Source organism: Hyalella azteca, unplaced genomic scaffold (genome assembly GCF_000764305.2).
Source record: "Hyalella azteca isolate HAZT.00-mixed unplaced genomic scaffold, Hazt_2.0.2 contig15432, whole genome shotgun sequence".
In the NCBI taxonomy this organism is placed as follows: domain Eukaryota; kingdom Metazoa; phylum Arthropoda; class Malacostraca; order Amphipoda; family Hyalellidae; genus Hyalella; species Hyalella azteca.
In genome coordinates, this window is record NW_025945286.1 from 200,501 (window position 1) to 209,895 (window position 9,395).

At 39.7% G+C, this 9,395-nt stretch overlaps 1 protein-coding gene across 1 annotated transcript in view; it reads left to right on the forward strand.

Annotated features, from left to right (window-relative positions):
- Nucleotides 1-2,140: 2,140 nt before the first annotated feature.
- Nucleotides 2,141-9,395, forward strand: part of LOC108678740 (atlastin-2-like) — a 15,370-nt gene continuing 8,115 nt past the window's right edge. Inside the window, exon 1 of the mRNA XM_018167204.1 lies at nucleotides 2,141-2,197. The gene's annotated coding sequence lies outside the window, so the exon portion shown is untranslated. The remainder of the gene's footprint in view (nucleotides 2,198-9,395) is intronic.

The following is a 9,395-nucleotide window of genomic DNA, read 5'->3' on the forward strand; positions in this document are numbered from 1 at the left end:
AAGGAGTAATTTGCCGGAAATAATAGCTGCAATCAGTCAAATTTCCAGTATCGGTCTCATGGTAAGAAAGTTAATGAATTAATTATTTAATTACAAAGATATATATAGATATATATGTATGAACAGTTCCTGAAATTTTAATTTCATATGGCATGATATTCGTCCCCACCTAGCACATTTATCTATTAAAATGTCATGTCAATGTGATTAGGAATGCTTTCCCGGAAATAATCGGTGCTATAGGTGAAATTTTATTCGGTTTCATGGTTTAACAATTTAATCAATCATTTTACACAAAAACTCAACAAGAAAAACTATTTGATTTTACATTAACTTTTTTCCAACGTACCAGTTGTGAAATTTTAATTAATGCAAATTTCAGATCTACGAGAGTCGGTGGTTCGATTCATCACATTTTGCAATGAGCACTCATCACGGCTCAAATGAGACATTCTTTTCCTAATTTGTAAGAACTGCGAAAGAACTCCTGTAATTTATCGTTTAGGGTTTTAATTCACCTCTGTAGTGACCTCGTGTAGACGCGCTCTGTACTTTTGCATTGCCGTGTGAGTCACCACGTAGGTACGTGTTTTACTTGGTCCGTTCATTTATGATAATCATTAATTATGTGCCTAGAAAGGGGAGTTTGTTATTGGTAATCTGGAATAGTATTATTTATATTGGTGTATTATGTACATCTGTGAAGATTGCGTTGTATTCTTGTCTGTTTGGTTTAGTTATTAAGAGTTTTTGGTCTGCATGTTAGGGCATTTCCAGAGGAATTTAATTGATCAATCACGCCTGTGATTGATCACGGTTCAATAGACAAAGGCTAGGAAGACACATGCTTTATATTTTTCTATTTTTGTATTTAAAAATTTTTCATTAATACAGTTTTCAGTTATCATCTTTTACATCTCTAGGTGTAGATATTGGCCGTACGATCAGATTAGCCGAATGTTGTGTCCCGGAGACCACAACAAATTCTTTGCTGAAGGTAGCCAATATCAAAAGGCTGAATAATCTGTTAAAATTAAAATTATTATTGTCTTTCAAATATTGTTATTATATGACATGCATCGAGAGGCTTTTGGGGCTAGAAAGCGTCTAACAATAGCGCCGAGACGGCGTCCGAAGACAGGTGATTCCATTCACACACGGATCTGGAAGAAAAAACAAAGTATTTTAGCTATCAGTTTTGTCTTATGCCAAAATTTCTCAATCTAGAAAAATCAGCTGCTGATATTAGTTGTTCCTATATTAGTTTTTCCGACGTAATACTGGTAGGAATTATGAGCAGATATATTTTATGTATAATAGTTTTGCCATTGCTGTTATATGCCCCACCATCACGTACGCCTCAGTCATAAAAATAACAAGGAACGTCAGAAACTCTTTCTTGACATGCTATAAATCTTATCTCTGATGCGCAGAGTAGATTAACATGTCACCTAATTTCAGAACTTTTTAGATGTCAAATAGGATTTGAGTTGATCAAATATGAATTTGGCTTTCGTGATACCAATTGTTTCTACGTATAGGGTAAATAATAAAAGGCAAAAAGGAGAGTAAGTAAATTGTTAAGATTTTTAATTCTTTTGATTTCTTGTTTATGCTGAACAGGCTGAACGCACCTGTTAAAATTTCTTATCTGCTGTCATAAAACCTCTTATCGCTGGTTTATTGAGCCTGGCGGTGTGATCAGATAAAAGCTACTTACCTATATAAAAACGGTCAAATTTCAACAGTTATCCATGCATCTGATAGCATTGCTGGTGAGCAGTTGTCCTCGTACCTGAACAGCAATATATGTGGAAAGATTCGTCATTTTAAGTGCTCATAACATATGCTTATTAAAGTTTTAAGAATGATTCAAGCACGTTGTAAAACTGTGAAATGTTGTATACATGGGCTATACTATTTTGATTATGACTATTCTAATGCAGTTAAATTTTTCATACACCAGTTAATTTACGTCCTGACTCTGCTGGTAACACTGACATATTTTGTTAGTACCAAAAAAATAAAATTAATTTAATACTTTGAACTAACTTCAAATTATTTTCTTACATTGCTCCACATACCAGCCTTAACCGATTCTTGGCAAATAAACTTTAACTTCGTGAGCTTAAATTTTCAAGCACCATTTCATTTCCCACACCGTGGCCGTTGACTCCTGTACTGCGCTACCGACCACGTGAGTAACTAGAAGCTGTCATGCCCTGAACGTGGTGCAGGCAATGTTCATTTATGCAAGTTTCATTGAAGACCAGAGCATTCCTCTTGTTAAAAAAATTCTGGCTTGTTCTTTCAATGAATCGAACTCAATGTCTTGTTGGCGGCGGGAGATATAAAATAAAACACGATGTTTCGAATGTTGCATAGAGGAAGAACTTCATAATAACTATACCAATATTTGCAATGTTAATTGTTAACAATTTCCTGGCGTTGGGAGAGCTTTAGTCAGCGGCTGAGTATCCGTGATACGGCAGCCCTCATCCACGCAATTGTCGGTCTGCTGGGCGCGGAGGCGTGTACTCAATGACCCCGGTCCTCAGGCCTGCTTTAAGGGGACCGTCTACCCTCCGTAAAAACTTCTACAGTTATTATCTGATCATCGTGAAACTTCACATACGCACGTAAAATGTAAAAAAATAACATTTTGCTCATATAAATTTTTCGAAAAAATCGATAGAAAACGTGATATTCATAGAAAACGGCCAAAAACGGGTACTATAGAAAATCTATCTCCTCCTACAAGTATCGTCCTACAACATCGAGACACGTATCATTCGATTCGTAAAGACAATATCTATCGACTCGGCCATCCCTTTTTTTCATTTTCCCCATAGTTTTTTATGCGCGTTTTTCCCATTTTTCCACTTTTTCTCTGCCCTCCCCCCCTTCTCCCCCATATTTAAGACGAACCATGCACAAATTAAAAAAAAGGATGGCCAGGTTGATAGCTATGGTCTTTACGAATCGAATGATATGACTCTCATTGCTGTAGCGTGAAAACTGTAGGAGGAGATAGGTTTGCCGTGAGAGCAATAGGAGGTTTACACCAAGCCCAAAAAACTGCCGCGCGGTACGTAAAGGGACGTAAAAGAGTCGTAACGTAGCCTAGATACCGTAATTTAGCCTCAAACCATGTCAGCGAGGCATAGAGCGACTGGCTGCATACCTCTCACCTCGCTGTCATGATGAACACTGACTGCTCCGGCTGCAGAGTGCAGATGGCTATATTTATAGCCCTGCTCTCGAATTACGCCCACCACCGCCCCCCATTCCACGGCGCGTCGTGTACGTCAAAATGCATGTAGAAAGATGGTTCTGGTACCGTTCGACGCGTCAGAAAGTAAGCTTTAAGATGAGTAGAAGCACCAGATAATGCCATAATTGGCCGCTTTACGTCAGACGTTCCTTTTTAGTGTGTCCAGCCTTCTAATTAATCCCATAGACTTTACTGAAGGGCCCTCGAAACCGCCCCCCTTTAGGGAGCTGTCACGAAATCATTTTTCGACGTAGAGAGATGATTCTGGTACCGTTCGATGCGTCAGAAAGTAAGCTTTAAGATGAGCACAAAAACCGGAAAACGCCAAAATTGAAAATTTGAGGGTAGACGGCCCCCTTAACTTTATTAGAAAGTCGCAGGTGAACTCTGTGCTCAACAGGATAATACACCTTAATTGATTATACATGGTCACATATGAAGCAACGAGAATGCCGTTCCAGTTATGAAATCGTTGTAATTATTATAATATTAAGTGATATATAAGATCTATTCAAACTGTTAGTAAGAAACAGAGATATAAGTTTATTTATTTCTATATTTTCCAGTTTTTTTTCATGTAAATTTTTAATTTTTGCACTAAGTTTAATATTCTAATTTGCTAATCTAGGCCCGGCTGCGCGGTGACACATGACCTTACCATCAAAAATAAAATGTCCGGTCCAGGTGCTATTTCCCATTGGAGACGCTAGCTAGTGAAGTGCAGCGCCCTCCTAAGATGTTAATAGCTTCTTGAAAGGAGATTTATATAATTCAGACCAAATCATCGGCGCAATTTGCTTCCATCATTCACCCAAAACTGGATTGACGATAACGCTGCTTCATTTCAATTTTTCATGACAAGCTGCCTCATGCAGCTTACCTCGCACGCTCTGTCGCTCAACTTTGGTGTAGGGTTTTAGGCGTTGGTGTTCATAGCGGGGAGGAACAGCTGGGTTTCGTTAACATCTTACTCTTTTGAGGTACTTGTGAGTATGAAAGTATCGTACTAGTGAAAGAGTATTTTTTACCTCGTATACCAATACGTATAATCAGCAAGAAATCAAAGAACTTTTGAAACCAATGCTTTTGACAACTTTCTCATTGAATCGCAAAAAGAAAACAAATATATTATTGTTGTTATAAACTAAAAAATATTTATAAAGAATGGTTCAAGTTATTTAGCTGTACGACAATATCTATCATAGAACTATTAATTCAAATCTTATGTTAGAACACGAAGCTCGGCCTGCATCGCGCTATCAGTTGAGGGCTGCGTTTTCTGCAGTCATGTGTCGCTCACTCTGACATTTCGGGGTTAAGAATTCAACTATCTTTTGTTTTAGCAATCAAGATGGATGATGAATCCCTTGTTATAAGGTAGATTAGAAAAAAGCTTTAGGATTGTTTCTGATGCACGTCTTGGTTCTATTTATAGATAACAGCGTTGATCCACCACTCTCTGTCAGAGCTCTTTAAACATAAAATTATCTTACATATAATATAATAATAAGGTGCTGTCAGCGTTGATTAGGCCATGATCACCGGTCGCTGATTATTCGCCACACGACCACGTTCATCTTGAGCATATATACCAGAATTTTCACTACTCGTTGCGAGTTTCGAACCCCCTACCTCGCTACTACAATCTTGCGATTTTAACGACTCAATTTTTTTCGTACGTATCTCAGTAAAAAATCTCAAGAACGTACGATGAAGAACGATCATATTGAAGACCAATCAATAATTCTTTTTCGCCCAAAATCCCTGCCGTAGCCTGCAACCGGTTAGCTTGAGGGTATGTTTGAGCGACCAACCGCTTTTAATCATCGTTACCGTTCCGTTCTTCGAACTTTATATTATGTTCTATTTGTATCTGTAAATTAACTTTTATCATAAACTCAACAGTTTACTCAGGCAACTAATAATGCAGCTTAAACTGAGGTCAAATGTCTCGATGCATACGATAGTAGTAAAGGTGCACAATAAATACGACTCTCGGAAAACTCCCGAGTTTTTGCAAGGGCCATTATCGCGTTTAGTTGGGAGTTTGATGATGTTGTCACGAAGCCTGTTAAATTCATCGCCAATTTTGAGATGAAGTTGCTTATTTGTACTGCTTTGAGACCTGGTCCGATTGTTAGCTTGTCTCAGGTGGTAGTAGAAACGGCTGTTCAATGTCACAATTGTTACCCCAATGATTCCAATATAATCCAAATAATGAAGAAGTCTACAACCTTCTTTGAAGCAAAATTTATAGGATACATCGGGTCCTTGGAGAGCTCTCGCTTCTTTGCAGGTACCGTTGTTGCGTATATTCTGGGTTTTGACGTTATTAAGAGTGTCACGAAGCCTGTTGAATTCATCGATGATCTTGAGATGAAGTCGCTTCTTTGTAATACTTTGAGACCTGGTCTGGTTGTGAGCTTGTCTCAGATGGTGGAAGAAACGGCAATTCAATGTCGTAGTCGTTACTGCAATTACCCGAATGCAATCCAAATAATGAAGAAGTCTACAACCTTCTTTGAAGCAAAATTTACAGACTACACCGGCTTCTTGGAGAACTTCCACTTTTTTGCATTTGCCATTGCTCGGTATGGTCCATGGTTTGACTTTGTTGTCAAGGTTGTCGCGGAGCCAGTTTAATTCATCGATGATCTTGAGATGAAATTGCTGGATTGTAATACTCTGAGACCGTTTCAGATACTTTTCTGGGTCTCTAGTTTTCATATTTTTGACCTCACTGCTGATTTTTCTTGCAATTGGTTCAGTTCTGTGTCTCACAGTAATCATTTTCTCTCCTGCTGCCGGGTCTTTATTGCAAAAATTAGTTTTGGATGGCAGAATTAGTTGATTTATACGCGTGCGATTAACGACCAGAGAATTCGTTGATTTAAATTATCAAAGAGTCGGGCAATTCTTCAGACTTCAGATGACGTTGGTAGATCGAAAGGCATATATCAGGAAGTAGTTTGTTTATTAACGACGTTTCGAATGTAACGAACATTCATTTTCAAGTTACAAAGAGCATTAAATATTGGAATTTTGGTGGAAATAAGTACATAATATACGTAAATAGGATACTACATTAAAATTTGAATCAGAAAATCACTCTGAAAACTAATTCAAAGTTCAGGCAAATCCGGTAGTTAAGAATGAGATAGCAGGCGTCCAATCCGTAGAGACGATGAGGCTAGCCATCTTCGGTCGATTGTGTCAGGCCACTGCTTGATGACAATGCTGGTGGGTTCCTTCAGCACAAAGCGAGTGACGGTCTGGTTGAGATTTTCGCGCGTGATTCACTTGCCCTCCGGGTTGGAGGTAGCTAATAAGACAGCTTCTCGGTGTCCTGGTTGTTGATCCAAAGTGTCCGATGTAGTCCAAAAGATGAAGAAATCTACAACCTTCTTTGAAGCAAAATTTATAGACCACAACGGCCTCTCGGAAAACTTCCGAGTTTTTGCAAGGGCCATTATCGCGTTTAGTTGGGAGTTTGATGATGTTGTCACGAAGCCTGTTAAATTCATCGCCCATTTTGAGATGAAGTTGCTTATTTGTACTGCTTTGAGACCTGGTCTGGTTGTTAGCTTGTCTCAGGTGGTAGTAAAAACGGCTGTTCAATGTCACAATTGTTACCCCAATGATTCCAATATAATCCAAATAATGAAGAAGTATATATATATATATATATGAAGAGACTAGAAATGTATCATCGCAGCACAATGAAGCAAGTGGCAAGCAAACACGAGTTTGAAACGGGAATAATATCAGTTAATACAACTTTCAACCTCAACTTACCACATTACCCATAACATTCTCTAATATTTTCTAAAATTGCAAGACCCTCGCACACTGCCCGAGCAAAATAATTTTCAATATTCACCAGCTGTCAGCATTTTCACGCATTTCACAAAACCAAATATTCTTCAATATGCAATAGCACTCAACGATCAGCATTCTCCAATATACAATAGCACTCAACGATCATTATTCTCCACTATTCAACACCGCTCAATATTAGCGCACATTATTCAATGGGCAAAACATTCTAACACATTCACCCGTACCAATTGTTCTATAGAACTGATTTGAAAGAGTCTTTAAAATTCTTCCTACAGTGGTTGTGAGGAATGGATCAAATGCTATCGTCGAAATTCCAGGAGGAACTTGTGACTTTTCTAACATTGCCATGTTCAATGGAAAGAAATTTATGCTCTAATAATATGCAATTCTTCGAAAATCACCCAATTCACATTACTTCGATTTCACTCTGGTACCAAATCCAACGATACAACGAAAAATAAGCATATAATTACAATGAACCAGCAACTTGATAACTTACGGAGTTGAGACTAAAGGATTTCTATCATTGTTTGTACCTACGCGTTTCTCTTGCAGCGACATGGTGACTGCTTGACTGGTGAAGACTAAGTCTAACCATGCAGTTGAACTTGAGTGAACTGGCGGGAGTTCTGTTCTAACCGTTGAGGCAAGAGGTTCCTTGTGCTGAGCTCCCGTGACAGTAGCCGGCTTCGGCCGGCTGCTACGTCATTGTTCTGGAACTATCTTTCTCGAACCTTGAAAATGCTCTGCTGTCCCGCTCCGAGGTGTTGAGCCGGCGTATGGTAAGAGTTATAACCAGCTAAAGTGAAGTTTAACTCCTGAACACCTATAAATGCTCCCAGCATCAAACTGCAAAATTCGTTACAAAGATTTTAAGTTGCCTCCATGTGTGGTTAGTGCCCCCGGTTTCGTGGCTAGTGTCCCCAGGTGAGTGGTTAGTGTCCCCAGGTGAGTGGTTGGTGTCCCCAGGTAGTTATCTGCCCTGGAGTGGGGCTTTCTGCCCTGGAGTGGGGCTTTCTGCCCTGGAGTGGTGCTCTCTGCCCCGGTGTGGTCTCCACTTTGGTGGCCCCATTCTGCAGCTCTTCATCCATTGAGAAATCTTCAGCTTTTTTTCAAGACACCCAATTTTGCACCTGAAAACAAAACTCAGTCAAATTCCTTGAACCGTTCTGACATGGGGCCGCATTGAACCAGTCTTCAGAGGCTCCCATAAATTCCAATTAAAGAAAGAAAGAGTGAACTGGCATTTCCACTCATGGATCATTGGATCCTGCTTTCCGATGAATTAGAAATTAAAACCAGAAGTATACGGACACGAGCAGCTAAAATATCATGACCTGTCAACATATACCTCGAGTTAAAAATTTCCATTGCTGCCAGTTCCTGAATCTTCTAAGCGAAGTAGAATGCCGGCATCATGGCGCCATTATATTCCTGTAATGCCGGTATCGCCGTATCGGTGTGGTGTTTTTCAATGAACTCCACTTGCAGAACCGTTGTACAGGAAAACGATTACATTTCTAGTAATGTTCAGCTTATCAAATCTATATTTTTCATGTCTAATACTTCACAAGTTCACTTTTCCCACTAGTACTATTACAGGATTGAAATGAGCAACGTTCGGCGTGTGATTTTCACTAGTTTTCACGAACTAACGAACTAGTTTCACTAAATTTCACGAACTAACGCTGGTTGCCGCCCGCTGGGCAGCAGCGGAGCGGCAAACGCAAACGAACGTGTCACGTCGTGTAAACTACTCACCCCCTCAAGCTGCATCGCGTTAAGCAGGAAAATATTTAACCATATAACGAAGCTAGCAACAAATTTTGCCCTGCGAACATGATAAAGTAACTATGAGGAACAAGAACCGTAAAGCATTGGCCAGGTTTTGTCATAGAGGTTGTTTAAACTAATGACTAAACTTGCTTTAATTCGTTCAAAAAGTAGTGAGGTGCCTGAGCAGAGTTATGTACCTTATATACCTTAGAGTTATGTATCTTATGTAGTCATGCCCACCCTATCAAAATTTGGATGCCTGTCAGCCGCTGGCTCAGGGTCGCCCCAAATTCTTTTTGCGGTGTAAATTAGAAGCTCTATGTCCGCTTTAGGTTCCGGTTGCCGGAGCGAAATAAGCGCCGAAAGAGAATCTTTTGAAATACCCGTCGAGCTTGGGGCGATCGTGGGGCGCGCGTATTCGGTACCTGATACGTTCGGGACAGACACGGCCGAATCTGAAAAATGCGTTAAAAAAATGCCCCCTCCCTTCCCCCCTCTATGGGGG